Source organism: Eucalyptus grandis, chromosome 3 (assembly GCF_016545825.1).
Source record: "Eucalyptus grandis isolate ANBG69807.140 chromosome 3, ASM1654582v1, whole genome shotgun sequence".
Classification (NCBI taxonomy): domain Eukaryota; kingdom Viridiplantae; phylum Streptophyta; class Magnoliopsida; order Myrtales; family Myrtaceae; genus Eucalyptus; species Eucalyptus grandis.
The window spans coordinates 57,871,286-57,888,971 of NC_052614.1; the positions used below are offsets into that span (position 1 = coordinate 57,871,286).

Consider the following 17,686-nt stretch of genomic DNA (forward strand, 5'->3'; position numbering starts at 1 on the left):
GATAATGGGGCTAAACAGCAGCTCTTCTTTCTGTGAAGGCAGACCACACTCCTCACTCTCTCAATTGTGGCCGTATGTTTTCAATTGTGTCGCCTCCCTTTTTTTGTACCCCATCACACCTTTTATAGGGTAAAAAATTGAATATTTATTGCATATTTCGTTTCCAATTTTGCTCGTGTAATATTCTTTTTGCTTTTTCCGCATATTCCATCCAAAAAATTCCCTTTTCAAGCAAAATACACCCCTAGTGTATATTACTTGAATATGTGAAAAATCTGAACGGAATATGTAAAAGATCCTCGTTTCACCGGCGGCCTAAAATAAAACAAAATAAAAATGAAATGTTTCTAAACTATATGCCATGTGTGTGTGTGTGTGTGTGTGTGTGTGTTTTTAACCCTAAAAATTATGCAAAAATTTAGGTGTCAACACCCGGTCTTTCTAAAAGGGGACTCATTCTTGGTATTTACCGTTGCAAACGCTTTATCTCTCTTCTCCTCTGTCACCGCCACCTCAATGTTCTTGGCTATCCTAACCTCACGCTATGCCGCAGAAGATTTTCTTCATTCACTACCAAGAAAAATGATACTGGGCCTCACTTTTCTCTTCCTCTCTTTCGTCTTCATACTCGTGGCTTTTGGCTCTGCTCTTGTGATTGTCCTAAGCGAACGATGGAAGTGGATTTACATCCCCATTACTTTGTTGGTGGTCATCCCTGTCATATTGTCTGCAATACTAAAGCTTCCCTTGTATGTTGAAATGGTTAAATCCACCTATTGGCCTCGCCTCTTCCATCCTGTGAAGATTTGGAAATGACTTGTGCTATCACTATTGAACAAGGACATATGGTGATGTGATATTTTTTTGCACTTGTTAATCATGGTGTTTACTCATGTTTTAAGACTATTGAGGTACGGCATTAGCCATACTTGTACCAAAGTTTAATCTATATTGTCAAGTGCACACCTTAACTCTATGGGTCATTGGTATTTTCTCCCAAGCAGTGAGCGATTAATTCATTGCTAATTGTTGTATCAAGGTGAACCCAATTCTTCAAAGAATTGGCAAGATGGCCATCAACAGTCAATAGGGTTCATCCATTCAAATAAAGCAATGATCCACACAAATTCTCTATACTACACAAGATAGCCACCCAAGTAATGGCCTAATACAAGGAACTTCATATGCAGCAACACCGAGCAAAGAACTATTTCAGTTTAATGGAAGCACAAACTTCGAAATCAGTCTTTACCCACTGCCGACACTTGCACCTCATCCTCTCATCCAACTGTATGGCTTTGACATCTGCCATCTTGTCGCATTGCCATCGATTACTCCTGCACTTTCATGATCCTCATGCTCCGCTTCTTCTACATCGCATCATCCCTTCCTAACTGCTCACCCGGCAACTGCGCACGATGCACTTCAGCACCAACACCAATTCCATAAAAAACATAGCCATCAAACTTTAGCCTCTTTCAGGTCTCTTTGCGATCACAGCAGCGAGGTTGATGTTTCTTTGGTGAATAGAGCCAGGATGCTAGGCACCTGGCGGGACAGTGATGTGAGGAGGATCGAGGAACCTGAATGAAACGGACATGCAGAGACTTTTCAATATTGTGACAAGATGACCAAGTTAGATGCTTCACGGCAAACGGCTTAGAATCTCAAAGGTCACGTCTCAACGGCTAAACATTAAAAAATAATAAATTGCCTAGGCAAACAGATACTTTTGCACGTCTCTGGAGACCATAAGTCAAGTGAAAGTTTGCAAGAACAGAGTTTGTTTTAGATTCACCTTGTGACTTTTGTTGGAAATTTCCTATAATATGGGCTTACATTAATTAATTGATTTTCTATTTTAAATAATTGGGTTAATGGATATTCCAATATTTGTTCAACCTTAAAGTGATCTGATTAAATTCGGTATTGGCATCTATTGTTAACGGGCCTAGTTGAGGAGCAAAGTGTAGGCAATTGTGTTTGATTGAAGCCCATAATAGGAAGGGCCCAGTTGACACGTTGTTGATTAGGGTTTGCTAGGTCCCCTCTCTAATCTATAAAAGGGTAGGTTATACCTATCAGTTGCTTTAATCCCATTGAAAGCTATTATATCGAAATATGTCATAGAGAGGAAGATCTGACATTCCGATAGATCACTAGTTATTAGATTGATCTATTTTCTTCAAGTGAAACAATGGCTCAAACAGATACACTTTAATTCCGCTATATTTATTGATCTCGGTGTTTTACAATCATTTATGGATCCGATTCTTCTTGATTAATTAATTATTCAAGTGAATAATTTTCTACATGTGGTATTAGAGCCGGTGATATATGATTGTAGAACCAAAATTTGTTTTTTTTTTTTGTTTATATAAACAAATTCGAAATCTTCCTCTTTGAGCCGAATATGGGCATTATTTATTCGTGTGGATTTTTACTCGATTAATCCTAAAATCATAGGGCTTTTGTTCTACATGTCGAGATCTTTCCAACCATATATAATTTGTATGGTTTTGTTGAGAATTGAGTGAGAATTTTAAATTTGAAATTCTAGGGTTTATACATAGAAAAGGTCCTAGAATTTTAAGTTACATTCTAGTGTTACCTTTGTTTTTCTCTTCAATTCAATGGTAGCAACAGTTGGTTTGGAGATTACTGTGCTTGTTTTTTTATGGGAAAATTCTCGTATAGTGCTTGTTTGCTCCCGAGTTGTATTGGTGCTTTTCGTTTTGTTATTTGCTCGTGTTCACGTTTGTTGTTTAGGGGCTCGTCCGTCAGAATTAGTTTTTTGGGTTACTTTGATTGCGAAATATTGTCATCAGTATCCGAAAGATTCGCTGCATGTTGGGTAGCCAAAGTAAATATTGTAGAAATTGCTCCGTGCATGGGGGATTTTCTTGTTCTTGCGTTCCTTTACGCTTGACCTTGTTTGATGGTTCCTTGTGGTGTTCTGATTCTGTCACATTGCTGACATCGTGGGTTCTTTTATTTTTGTCATGTGATGGCTTGACCCTTCTGTTGAATTTTTGAGTTATAATGGAGTAGGGAAATTTGGCAACTCGGTGGAATTTATTTGACAGAGAAAGATGATTGACAGTTGTATTGTTTAGTAGCTAGTTGATCATTCTGCACTGTCGACATAACTCTGTTCTGGGAAATATTTCCAGTAAAAAGATTTGGTTGCATTAATTGCTTGTATAGCGTTTTACCCAAATAATGTGACCTGTGTCCACTGACCAAATATATGTGACTCGCATTGATTAAGCAACATTAAGGAATCCTCTCGAGTTGCATGTGCTTCATCTATGCAGATTTTCGTTGGGATTTATTTGATAGAGAAAAAGTTCTGGAATCTTCAAATTACTTGCAATTGATTGATGTTTGTTGTAAATTGTTGCATGAGTATTGTTCTATTATATATATGTTTTAGCATCTTTTGTTGCATTAAAGGTAAGTTTTTTAGGGTTTAAATTTAAGAAAACCAAATTTTGGCCATGAGAGGCTTAGATCAGAAATTTTGAAGCTTATATGTGGAAGATTTACTCGGTTTTTCTTCGTTTAATTTATTCTAGTAAATTAAATTGATGTTATATGATAGACTCATGGAGAGATTTCATCAAAAATCAAGTTAATTGGTGTTTTTTCATGTTCCGGGTCAAAACCATACGATTTTGCTAATTGTTTGTTCCCTTTTGGACGAGCAATCAAGGTTTTGGCCGATTTTGCTAACTTGATCTCTGGGTTTTTCAATGTGATTCATGTTTGTACATTAGTCCATATGCATTGCGTGTAGTATTTTTTTTTTTTTCATGGTTGTTGCGTGATTCTCCCCGTTGTGAGGCGGTTGTCTGTCTTGTTTTGATGCATACATGGAGGAGGGTCCGTAGTATGAATTGCGGACTCGTGAAGTTCGTGTTGAGGCAGGAGTAATTCCGGGGAAGATAGATCCCGAGGAGGCGCGAGGATTAGGGAGCAAGCGAGGGAGAGATGAGCTCAGGTTCGCTCTCATCCTCCCACTCGCACGATGGCATTGACGGCCACATCTCTTAGCTCCTGCATTGCAAGCCCTTGTCCGAACAGCAGGTGGCGCTTTCTCTAACTCGCTTCCAATCGATTCCCCTTTGGTAATTTGCGGTCACCAGACTTGCGTCCTCCAAGTGCACACATTCTACCAAGTTGTAAGTTGCAGTCGATGGTATATGATCTGTCCTCTGGTCATCGAGAATGGTGTAAGGGCCCACAAACCCCTTTTAATCTGTGGAATTGGATCGGGGTCCGTGGTCGAATCAAAGCTCTCGCGTTGTTGCGATGAGAAGTTGCTTCTTTTAATTAGTTTCCTTTTTTTTTTTTTTTTTTTTTTTTTTTTTGTGGATTTGTGGAGTTGGTCGCTTGGATTTTCTGCAATGCAACTCCTTGGCGGATCTACGATTAGGTCATGTTAGAGAGAAAAAAAAAACTGTGGCAAAAGTTGTTTGATAAATGCAATACGATCTTGGGAAGCACATGTCGTAAAATGCTTCATATTATTTAATGTTTTTTTTGGCATTAATTAAATGGAAAATTATTTACAAATTGTTAAAGTTTGGAAATTGTTCAATTTCTTTATTGACACAAATTAGTATATACAATTACCTGCCCAAAGAGGGTTATTGTGTACATTAATTTGAAAATTGCAGGAAGATAAATTCCAAAATTAAAAGATGGGGATGTATGACTCAAAAAGATTTATCTGCCCAAATGGGATAATTTTTTTGAAAGTTATATGTAATTCCCCTCTATATTGATATATTATAGATGAATGATGGGGATGTGTGACTCAAAAGGTTTATCCACCTAAAGGGGATACATTTTTTAGAGTTATGTGTAATTCCCCTCTATGTTGAGATAATGGAGATATATAGTTTAAAGGATTTATTTGCCCAAAGGGGATTGATCCTTGAAGATTATATGTAATTCTCCTTTGTCATCTTATATTTTGATATCATGGAGATGTATAATTTAAATGATTTGTCTGCCCAAAGGGGATTGATCATTAACAATTATATGTAATTCTCCTTGTTGTTGCTTTATAAACTTCATGCATTGAAAAATAATGGTGCATTATACACTCTGCCCAAAGGGGAGTTTATAATGTACTAATTATTTTTGTTGAAATACTTACTGTCCAAAATTGATCTTATTGCATTATGTGTGACAAATAGTTACTTTTGCTATAAATAACAACCATGCCACGGTTAAAATGTTAATTGAATAAAATATTAGATTGTTAAGGACTTGGTCAAAAAGGGAGACATTGTGATTGTGAATATTTGAATTGAGTCCATGTTGGTTGATCCTTTAACAAAAAGGCTTACGGTTCATTTTGTTTAAAGAACATGTAAAGAATATGAGTGTCTTGGATTCTTTTGATTTCTTTTGTTAGTGGGAGTTATATAATTTGTATTTTTGGATATTGTATTTATATGCAAACAGATAATGCTTTTATGATGTTTATTAAAGTATTTATTTTCAATTATTATTAGTGTTGATTATATTGTTATCCTTTCTCCTATTGATTGAGAAATGGAAGTATAAAATAGTATTTTTAAACAAATTTTAGTTTAAAGATGACTGGATATCACTGATTATGAGATCTCATGTTGGATTGTGACATAATTGTGCAATTTCATGTTGTTTAGAAATTGCACCATGGCAATTTCATGTTGTTTAGAAATTGCGTTAATGCAGTTTCATATTGTTGAGAAATTGCATTGAGGACCGATAAGAAAGAGTGTATATTTTGATCACATGTTGGCACTATTTCTTACTACACTACTAGGCCTATGATCCATGAAAATATAATACTTATTATATGTGATTATGGAAGGTCTTGTGTTGTGGTATTTTCTTAACACATTGATCTTCATAGTCCTATACTAAGGTTATATAGGATTGGATTGGTATTGAGATACCATTATTGGAATATTATTTTTTAAAAGTTGTGGCCACATAAAACAAAATTTTCAGTTATTAACCCGATAATGTCGTTTTCAAATACAAAATCCTTTTCAAAATAAAATAAGTTAATTAATGTAGCCCAAGTGGGAGAATGTTGGAAATTTCCTATAATATGGGCTTACATTAATTAATTGATTTTCTATTTTAAATAATCGGATTAATGGATATTCAAATATTTGTTAAACCCCAAAGTGATCTGATTGAATTGTGTATTGACATTTATTGTTAACGGGCCTAGTTGAGCAGCAAAGTGTAGGCAATTGTGTTTGACTGAAGCCCGTAATGGGAAGGGCCCAGTTGACATGTTGTTAATTAGGGTTTGCTAGGTCCCCTCTCTAGCCTATAAAATGGTAGGTTATACCTATCAGTTGCTTTAATCCCATTGAAAGCTACTATATCGAAATAGATTATAGAGAGGAAGATCTAGCATTCCGATAGATCATTGGTTGTCAGATTAATCTATTTTCTTCAAGTGAAGTAATGGCTCAAACAGGTACGCTTTAATTCCGCTGTATTTATTGATCTCGGTGTTTTACAATCATATATGGATCCGATTCTTCTTGTTTAATTAATTATTCAAGTGAATAATTTTCTACAACTTTAAGATTGACGTTCCAGAGAATAGGATACACCATCTTCCCAAGAAACCTCATAATTAGTGATCTTATGCTGTTTTAAACCAGCATTTAGACCGACACATTTAAAATTAATCAAAGAATACGATATCAAAAATCAAAGGAACTATTTCAACAAGAGAGGAGTTTCCTAACCCGAAGGTTCCCATAGAGATGCGCCTGTTTTTCTTATGTATATTGGTGCGAGCCAAACCGAAATCTGACACTTTGGGCGAAAAATCATGTTCCAATAATGTGTTGCTGGCCTTGAAGTCCCCATGCATCACACAGGTGCTCGAGTCCCCATGCAAATAGGCTAAACCACGAGCAACACGAAGTGCTACCTTCATCCTAACGCTCCATTCTGGTCGGGCAGCTTCCTTGCCAACTCCTGAAAGCATGGGAAAATGGACATTGGCTTTACACCTCGTGAGCAGAATGAAGAGCGAGACAATAGTATGTAACCCTAGAGAAGTTGCGTATTCATCTACACTCACCATGCAAATCAGATTCCACAAAGCCATTCGGAAAAAGTTTGCAAACAAGGCAGTGGACACGTTCCTCTGGACATATACCGATCAGCTTGACAAGATTCCTGCGATGGCATATCGACTTCAGCTAAAAATTCCCGGCCGCCCTGTTAATCCTAATTCTTCAGAACTTGCACAGCTACTTTGGTCCCATCTTCAAGAACGCCAACATGTACACGCCCAAACCCACCTTCGCCGAGTATTCTCAACTCGTGAAAAAGATCGGTGGCTCTTTCCGGCCAAACAATAAAAAAAAAAAAAAATTCTGATACTAAAGTCTGGGACATCTACTAGGACTCAATTTTTTTTTTATAAAGGCACGAAATTGAAAAACCGGGTCTGTGTTTCATTACCCAAATTCAACCATCAACTGAGCATGAAACGACAGCAACAAAGGCAGATAGGACAATGCTAGATTAATAGCAGCCACACCACCGCTTAGCCTATGTGATTATGCTGCAAGATAATTTGACATAACCCATTTGATTCTGAATTTAGCAATCACGTTTAATGGGGTCGATTTGGGTACCAACTGAAATTTGTACTTTCTTTGAGGGAAAAGAAGTTGGCGTAGAATCAAAAGACAAACTAAAGTTGATGTATTTTTATGAGACAAAAGTAAATATAGTGCAGAATTGAGACTCAAGCCAATGTTTGTGCATTTTAATGGGACAATTTGTATATAAACTTTATCTTCATTTATATAAGCAGCAGATTACTCATCTACTTGAAGGTGAATCATATAATTTGGCCCAATTTTTTTTTTTTTTTTTTTTTAAAGACGGGTTATATCTAAAAGGAGATTCATCTAGCGTCTTAGCTCATTAGGTTGGGCTATATGGTCCGTGGCATTGAAGGAAAGAAACTTGTTTACATCATTTATATATTATGACGTCAATATGTAAAGTGATGATGTGGTGGTAATGAGGAGAGATGCTCACGTGCTCACCATATCAGTGCAAGCTTCAATTGATCATGCATATTAAACTGGATGGTTGCAAATCAATCCACTAATTTATGAAAGGAGTCTCGGAATTACACGGTGAAATTCACATAAAAAATCTCCATGCACATACCGAAAATTTTGGTTTGGAAAATATTGCTTCATCCACTTAAACTATTAGGAACGCATAGTAGAAACCTAATACATTCACTTGAAAGATTGCCAAGAGAGAGCTAAATTACTCAAAAATTTAAGCTTATGAATTATGAGCCAACTGAGATAACTCTTAATGAGGAGGGCCCACCTATTCGGAAACTGGGCTGGGTACCATAATTCTTCCTTGAGATACTCACCAAACATTAGAATAGGTTGGGCGCCCACCAACAAAAGTCTGATACCTCATCTGAGGATATTGCCATCCACTTAAAAGTCTAAGTGAATAAGTTATAAGTCAATTGAAATATATTAACTACTATACATACCAATTATTTAATGTATGACTTTTCTAACACAACTCACATGTGTATTTTAACACAAACTATGGTCAAAAGAAGATAAGATGATTAAAAATAGTTGATTTCAATGGGTGGAAATATATTGTGATCCAGGAGCATTCCAAAATGTCTTTGTGACTCTTTCAGGTGATATTGTAGATTATGGGATTCTTTTCATGTAACGTTGGAAAGAAAAATCCTCTTTCTTTTGAAAAATGCTAGATATCTAAATTTTATTTGTTTATTAACTAGTAAAATTGACAATATCAACCACCGACCGTGGTGGCGTGGATGGTAGGGCCTTGGACCTCCACGTTGGAGGCCTTGGTTCGAATCCCCTGCAAAGCAGGGGGCAGTCTTAGCTAAATAAATAATTCCTCCCCAAAAAAAAAAAAAATTGAGAATATCATATTGAATAAATAATCTGAATATTTGGCTCCATTTGCTTTGAGATCCAATGTGATGTTAAATAATATAGCAAAATAGTTCTTGCACAAGCTTATATTAAACATAAATTATAGCTAGAGCAGTGTTGTTCATTCTCTCTTTGCCAGGACTTTCACGTGTTCTTTGTTTTTAATTTTACATCTTGAAATCACTCTAATAGATTTAATTGACCCCAGTTCACAAACAAAAAAAAAAAAAAAAAAAAAAAAAAGGAAGAAGGAAATCTAATGTGTGTGTGTGTTAGTGCATATAATTTTATGTCCAATTGAGTCATGGACATTGATACATGGTTTGCTGGTGTTACAGCACGTGCCAAAAAAAGTCGACTTTATACAAAAATCAAAATCACTTTCGTTATATTACAACTTGAATTTTTAGAACAGTCCATAGTAGTCCCACGGAATTTTTTTGACATCAGAACAGGTCCTGACCATCATCATGAATCCCTAAGGTCGACCAGCGCTGGCCTTCTTTGTGCTTCTAGTGCATGCGTTCACCTGAGAAATTTCCTGGTACGACATGGGCAGAAACACAAAAGGAGAGTCGCAATACATTTTTTCTTCATATAACTTTAAAATTCGATCGAGTGCATTACGGATCCGTAGCTGAACTTCAAATCACAGGTCAAACGATATCCCAGCCCATTTCGATGACCTCGACCATTCTATTATAAGTAGAGCCCACCCTGGGGAAAAATTCAAGCTATTACCTAATCTTTGATAGCCCCACGCTCACGAGAAAAAGTAGAACTTTGTCTGTCCTTGGTGCTTTGACAAAAAATGAGCGATTGCATGATTAACTCTACTGGATCCAATTAAGATTGCTCTTCGAGTCCGCCAAAACCCAACCCAAATCGCATCTTTCATCATAAGTTGTAGCACATTGATTAGTCCCCATATAAATGTTAACTTTGACATGATTGATAGCTGTTGCTAGCAACCAGATAAGATCAAATTTGCCCGATACGTATATGAAATTGAACAGATTAACAACATATATCCGATATCTCATCCTTTGTATTAAGTTAGTACGGATGTTTTTTCTTTTTTAGGCAACATGATTCATGTTCCAAAATGAATTATATTTAAGTAAATTAAACAACTAGTGATAAACTCAAGACATGACCAAAAAAAAAAAAAACCTTTGTAATTTAACTGATGAATTTTGTCCATGTAATCTACGCGATAACAAATATTCAAGCAAAATGTAATTCGGTTTGATAAATATTAGGGTAATTTTCAAATGAATGACTATTCTAGATTGCTCTCTGGTATTCCTTTCCTTCAACCCTCAAATCCAGTTCATCCTTCTTTGCCATATCAAGTGATTAAATCTATGGACACTTCTCCAAATACTCAAGGATCAAACTCTTGAGGATTCATTTGAACTATTTAGGAGCTAACTTATTTTGTGTTGGAGGTACGACGCTTTTAGAACGGTGTGTCGTCTCTCAGGAGACAATAGAAGCCCCCCTTACATTCTAAATTAGTTTTGAGGCATCAATATAAATATACTTTCATCATCCAATAGAGAAAGCCATTCGCATCACAATTTTATATTCTCTATCTTAACCTACGATCATGTCAATCCCTCTTCCAGTGAACCTCTCCATTCATGTTTATACCAACAAATCACATTGTTTCTCTATGTGCTGCAGCTCTCTCTGCGAATACACCAGGTTTCACCTTTTGCTCCCCGAAACAACAGTTCGTTGACCATGCATTTTGAAAGAAGATAGACATCGGTGTTTAATTATAAAAATAATTGGTGGCAATAAATTAAATTATAAAAATGATGTTGAAGATTTAGACAATCTGAAAAATATGCATGACGATGGATGGCATGAAAGGACAAAGACCCCGAGTGAAAGCAACCGGAGGAGAATTTGACCGTTCCCGCCGACGAAGGATCGAGACCGTTGAATGCGTTGACCGGAAACGCAAACGATTTTTTAATGCTCCATAAAGAGCTAGTGGCCCTTGTGCCCTCTGGGTCATCGTCAGAAGAATATAAAACAAGGGTCTCCCAAGTTGGAGTGAACCCGTCACGTGGCTCTTTCCCTTTAATTCATTGTGGACACGAAAATGTGAAATGAAAGTTCGAAAGGGCAAGATTTGAGCTGATGATTAATGGGCAGGGCGGGAAGGTCCATGTTCAAGCCCCACAATGATTAAAAAAAAATATTACGTTTCTATATGAAAATGATTAGGATTTAGTGGGTCAGGTTCAAGAAGGGAATTGCTTCTCCAGGCTTGCCCATTTTGCTCTTGGTAAAAGTTTTACAAAAATTACTAAATTTATTGCATTGATACTGATTTAATCATAAACCTTTTGATTATGTCAATTTAGTCCTAAACTTTTTGACCTACTACCAATTTTGTCCTTCTGGTTAATTTTAACTGGATTTGCTGACGTGGAGGTCGATTAACTTACATAGTATGGCTGTCACTAACATGAATAATTTTTAATAATATTGTAATATTTTTATTATTTTTTTATTATTTGTCCGTTCTTTTTTTCTTTTCTTATTCCTTTTGCTAGTGACTAGTCACAAGCAATGGCAGGGTGAGTTGACCTTGCCTGGGCGAGGATTGCTGTTGCCCACCAAAGGAGAGACTTGGCCGATGCGAGCCACAATGAGGGCTCCCCTCATCAAATCCAGTGAGGTTAGACCTCGCCTAGGCTAGGATAGCCTTGCTAGATTGGGTGAGATCGGCCCTTGCTTAGGCCAGGGCGCTCATGCTGGCTCCCCTCGCCAAATATGTTGAGGTTGGCCCTCACCTAGGTTAGGCAACCTCATCGGGTGTCACTTAGGTGAAGGTAATACTCAGCAAGGCCACCTTGGCCTAAGCAAGGACTGGCCTCGCTAGATTTTTCAAGGGGAGCCCTAGATAGCGCTTGCCCGATCTTGCCTTACCTTTGGCGAGCGATGGCAACCCTCGCCTAGGCCATGCTGGCCCGCTTGGTGATGGCCGATGGCCAATGGCTAGCAAAAGAATGAAGAAAGGAAAATAAAAATAATAATTAAAAATGATCCATGACAGTACCAGCCGTGTTGTGTAAGCATTCACATCAACAATGATAAAATATATATTTCTATATGAAGATGATTTGGCTTGAGCAGGCCGGGCTCAAGAAGGAAATCACTTCTTTAGGCTTGCCCATTTCGCCAAATATGGCGAGGGTAGCCCTCACCTAGGCAAAGGTAATGCTTGGCGTGGTCACCCTAGCCTGGGCGAGTGCTCCCCTTTCCCGATTAGGTGAGGCTGGCCCTCGCCCAAGCCAGGTGGCCTTGTCGGGTCTCGTATGAGTGAAGGCAACACTTGACAAGGCCACCCTTGCTTAGGTGAGGATTGGCCTCACCTAATGTGGGGAGGGGAGCCCTTGCCAAGCAAGACTAGCTCATCGGCCATGGCTGGCAGTTGGCAAAAGAAAGAAGAAAGCAAAAACCAGTAAAAATTAAAATATTTTAAAAAATTGTTTACATCAGTAATTTCTGATCAAAGTTAGCCGAAATGATTAAATTAACATTATATCAAAAGTTTTATGATTAAATTGACATCAACATAATAAGTTTATGATTTTTCTAACATGTTTCCCTTTCGTCTTTTGAAACAACCAAGACACAGTGTGGCCCGTTGGACCACTTGCCCAATAACCGAGTGTAGGCACAAACACGTTATGAGGGAACTGATGAGCCGATCCTTGAAACATGTCAACTAAGGGACATGAAGGCGAATTGTGAATGTGAAAATACGGCGGGCTCTAATGATCCACGCCAGTCTCTCTCGTTCCCCGAAAGCAGGGTTCGACTAACCCCCCTTAGACATGCGATCCCGTCCTCACGCTATGCTCTCCAAACCTGGCCCTCTCCTCTCTCTCCCTCTTCGTCGATCGTCCACACCAAGATTTCCACGAGCACGTGTGGACATGACAGAAACAACGTGGTGCGTGGCACTCTCTCTCTCTCTCTCTCTCTCTCTCTCTCTCTCTCTCTCTCTCTCTCTCTCTCTCGTGTGTCCGATCTTTCTAGGAATCAGGCCTGAACGGGCGTTGTTTCGATAGGGGGGCCTAGACAAAGTGGGTATGGGATTTGCCCTGTTCGGATGGCAATACGAGTCATAAGATCTTGGCCTCGTGCGGGCGCTTCGAGCTTGAAATGGTCATGTCCCGTCCCCTATTTTTGGGGATTTTCCCTTGCGGAGTCGCCCGTGGTCGGAACCCATTAATGAGGGGAACTAGAAAGGAAGGATGGAAAGCACTCTTCAGAGCTTCAGTTCGCGGACCCCATTAATGACCATTCATTAAGGAAGTCGAGATCTCTAAGCATTCCATCGCGTGGTGCCACATTTTGTGTAGGAATTGCGAGAGAATAAGCTCGGGTGCGACATTGTAGGCCCTGGTTGCACATCTTTCTTTCCTTGCTTGGAACGGCCCAAGAGACAACAAACTAGAAAATTAAGGGGTAGTAATAAACGAGATGAATGTGAAGATAGATTATTCACATCCTCTCATAAGTTAAGCATAGGCACGAGGGGAAAATGAATTTGTTTGTAATTAGTTGATTTGGAGTTGGTTCACTCCTTGCTCCAGTAAAATTGATCAGAAAAATGGCGTAGGAAAAATTTGACAATTGCCAGTAATCAGCGGTTTGAATGACGTATATGTTGGTACTTGGTGGTGCATGTAGTGCCAAATCTAAGGGTCCGTTCGTTTCGCGGAAAATAACTTCCGGAAAAATATTTTCCGGATTTTCCGGTGTTCGTTTCACGGAAAATGAACTAATCAAGGAAAATGTTTTCCATCATTGGAAAAAACAACCTTTAAAGTGAGGAAAATATTTTTCACTTTTGAAAAGTGGAAAAGGTTTTCCATGACTTCTTCCCTCTTACTTCTTTTTATTAATAAATTTTTGTTTTATTTTTATGCTTTCTTTTTTTTTTTTTTTTTTTTTTTTAAATCTATTTTTTAATTTCTTTTCTTTTCTTTCTTTCCTTTTCATCTTCTTCTTTAGCGGTGGCCAGCGACCGGCCACGGCGGCATCCGGCGACCGGCCGCAAGCTAGCGGCCGACGACCTCGCTCGGCCTCACCCCAGGCCGGCGAGGCTCCGCCTAGCCCGATTTGGCGAAGCCGAGATCGGGCCTCACCAAATCGGGCGAGGCGGAGCTCTTGCCAGCCTGGGCGGAGCTCGCGGCTCGCCAGATTCGGCGAGCTAGGCAGGGCTCGGGCCTCGCCCGAGCTTGCCGCGAGCTTCGCCGGGCTCTAGCAAGCTGCGAGCTCGCCGGATCTGGCGGTGGAGCTCGAGCTCACCTGGATCGGGAGCCTGAGCTTCGCCACCAAATCCGGCGAGCTCGGGCAAGATCGGCCGAGCCTCGAGCTCGTCGGATCTAGCCACCGGGTCTTGGTCGATCGTTGGGCAGTCGACCATCGTCAGGCAGGAAGGAGGCGGCGGTGGTGGAGGGAGAAGGAAGAAGGAGGAGGAAGGAGGCGGCTGCGACGAAAGGAGGGGGAAGAAGGAGGAGGAAGGAGGCGGCGGCGGAGGAAGGAGGAGGAAGGAGAAAGGAAGAAAAAAAAAAAAAAAAAAAAAGAAAAAGAAAGAAAAAGAAAAAGAAAAAGAATAAAAAAATTTCCATTTTTTAAAAATATAAATAATTAAAAATTCATTTTTTTAAAATATAAAAAATAAATTTAATTTTTTGGTCAATTAAAAATATTAAAATTTAAATTTTGATAATTTTTTCCAAACAATTAAATGAGCTAACAAATGGTGGAAAATATTTTCCACTCAAATTTTAGGTTTTGGCCGAACATCATAAAATGACTTCTAGGAAAATGTTTTCCGGAAATATGATATTTTCTGCGAAACGAATAGACTCTATGTAGTGATCCGGGCGGTTCTGAATAGCTACAAAGTTTCAAAGACTCTTTCTGAGTCAAGCGAATGCAACAAAGTTTGCAGCTGTTAAGGAAGAAGATCTAGAAATTCTCTGCTTTCTCTTGCTCTTACTTCATGCAAGTAAGAAGGAGGAGGAGGAAGAAGGAGGAGGAAGGAGAAAGGAAGAGAAAAAGAAAAAATAATAATAAATTTTTTGATTTTTTAAAAATATAAATAATTAAAAATTCATTTTTTAAAAAATATAAAAAAATAAAATTCATTTTTTGGTCAATTAAAAATATTAAAATTTAATTTTTGATAATTTTTCCCAAACAATTAAATGAGCTAACGAATGGTGGAAAATATTTTCCACTCAAATTTTAGGTTTTGGCCGAACATCGAAAAATGACTTCTAAGAAAATGTTTTCCAGAATATTTTCCGCGAAACGAATTGACCCTAAGTAGCGATCCGGGCGGTTCTGAATAGCTACAAAGTTTCGAAGACTCTTTCTGAGTCAAGCGAATGCAACAAAGTTTGCAGCTGTTAAGGAAGGAGATATAGAAATTCTCTGCTTTCTCTTGCTCTTACTTCATGCAAGTTATCGACAATAATACTACTTTTCTAGCGCTGGTGAAAAGGATTTCAAAAGTAAGTACAAAAAAAAAAAAAACATTCGATAGACTATTAAACTGCCCATGCAACAATATGAAAGCTTAAATCCATTTTGCTTTCGATTGCTCTAAGTAAGATTTGCATCTCTGCTAATCTAGATTAAGCAAAAACCAACTATATGACAAAAAATAGTAAATTCAGAAAAGCCTATATAAATGAAGATATACAGCATAAACGTCTATACAAACCATGCCTGGCCGTTCATGGGGTAAACCATCATCTAGCAAGCATTTCCCAGATGGGAAAGCTTTAGCTGTGAAGAGACAATGCTGAAACCTACGGTTTTAATTCGGGAAAACATCGAACTAGAACTTGCAATTAAGGACCACCAAGTGCGATTTTTACACAATTCCGCATAAAAATTGCACATTGAAATCAAGAGAAGAACAATAGCTCAAATGATGGATCTGACATGCATCTGCCGGATACCTCTCCTAAATTCATGCTCCGGCTTAGTCATTGCAGACGAATCACTGAATGCAACAGCACAATATTAGCAGTGAGCCAACGAAGGGACAGATCCGTGCAACTTTCTATATAGTTACGAGACCTTACAATTACTAAGTGAAACTTGATAAACCAAGACATCAGTTATCATCAGATCAAACGTTAAGTTCAGCAGCTGCACCAAATGCTCAAAATCACAGTCGAACATGTAATAAGGCAAGAAAACTTTTGTACCTGCAGATCCCTGGACAGCTGAAGCAAAGCTGATGATACAGAGCAGAACCAGCTGGACAATGATCACTTGCATCACCACCCCCAAATCTCATTCAACACCAAATCCCAATCCTTACAACCCCAACTCCCTCAACGAGGATCTTGATAACCAATAAAACCCAACTACAGTATCGATAAAGAAAAAAAAAATCAACTCTACAAAAAGAGAAGATTGCTAATTCAACAGACTTGATAACACTTGAAGCAAGATTGAGGAGGAAGGGAATCAGATCAGCAAGCCAGAGACCCCCGCGTACAGTGGGAGCAAAGCAACGCAATAAATTCTCCTTTTTCTTCCCTTCCCTTTGGTGGAGGAAACAACAAAAAGGCAAGAAGAGAGATTTAATCAATCTCTCTGCGAATAAGCAACGTGCTCTGGAACCCGCAGAGGCTCTGACACCATAAACGCCTCCCTCTCCACCAGCACGAAATTAATTCCACGAAACTGAAACCGACCCACGAATTGAAATGCCCTGTGTACTCCAAGCAACCCCAAGAACCGAACAGTTACAGACAAGAGAGACCCTTTGCCACACGCGCGCACAGAGAGAGAGAGAGAGAGAGAGAGGACGAGGGAGGTGGGGTGGGATTATTTTATTCGGGGGAGGTTATATTTGAGTGGAGTGTTAATGGGGAATAACACGAGACCAGAATCAATGTTTACTTAAGTTGAAGTTGGACTCCCGCACGAAGTTGGTCTGCATAATTTAATGGAGGGGGGGAGGGGGTGGGCAGTTTCTCAAGTCCTGACTGGTTTGTTGCGTTCTTGTTCTTTCCTGGTTTTTCATCTTCTTTTTCAAGCTCGATCTCGATGGTGATGGCGACTCCTTTCGTTTTTGGGGAAGAAGACAGGGTAGTGGTGAATTCATCCGCCTGACTCATCACCCACTATTCTGCTCCTCGCCGCGGATGATCCGGAGTCGGGAGAGAAAAAGGTGAGAGGGATTTCATGGGAGGATACGATGTTTACCTGTCGTCCCCGACCTCTTGCTTCAAGCAACAGTTGAAGACTTTTGGCCGGGGATTGAAAAGCGACGGTTAAAAAGCAGAAAAAATAAGCAACAGTTAGAATTCACAGTAGAACTGAACATATATAAATATTATATATATAGCAACAGTTAGAATTCACAGTTCTACTGAACAATATAAATATATATATATAATATATGTAACTGCATTTATCCTTATTTTCATTAGTTAAGGAACCGACACTTGTGTTCAAAGTAGGCGCGACCTAAGTGTTCGGTTTGCACGGTGAAGACTCGAGTTTGGGCCACCTATTTGAATTTTGACGTATTACCTATCTAAATTAGGGTTTCGTATCCCAATTTTTCTTCTTTTTTCGCAAAATCAATGTTAGAATTCAGTTATATGATCTAGTTTATT

At 38.7% G+C, this 17,686-nt stretch overlaps 1 long non-coding RNA gene across 1 annotated transcript; it reads right to left on the minus strand.

Moving 5' to 3' along the window:
* Positions 1–15,712: 15,712 nt before the first annotated feature.
* Positions 15,713–17,329, minus strand: LOC120291403. The gene is made up of 2 exons (XR_005549423.1): positions 16,262–17,329; positions 15,713–16,053 (listed from the first exon to the last, which is right to left on the minus strand). It is a non-coding gene; the product is annotated as an uncharacterized LOC120291403 (long non-coding RNA).
* Positions 17,330–17,686: the final 357 nt, after the last annotated feature.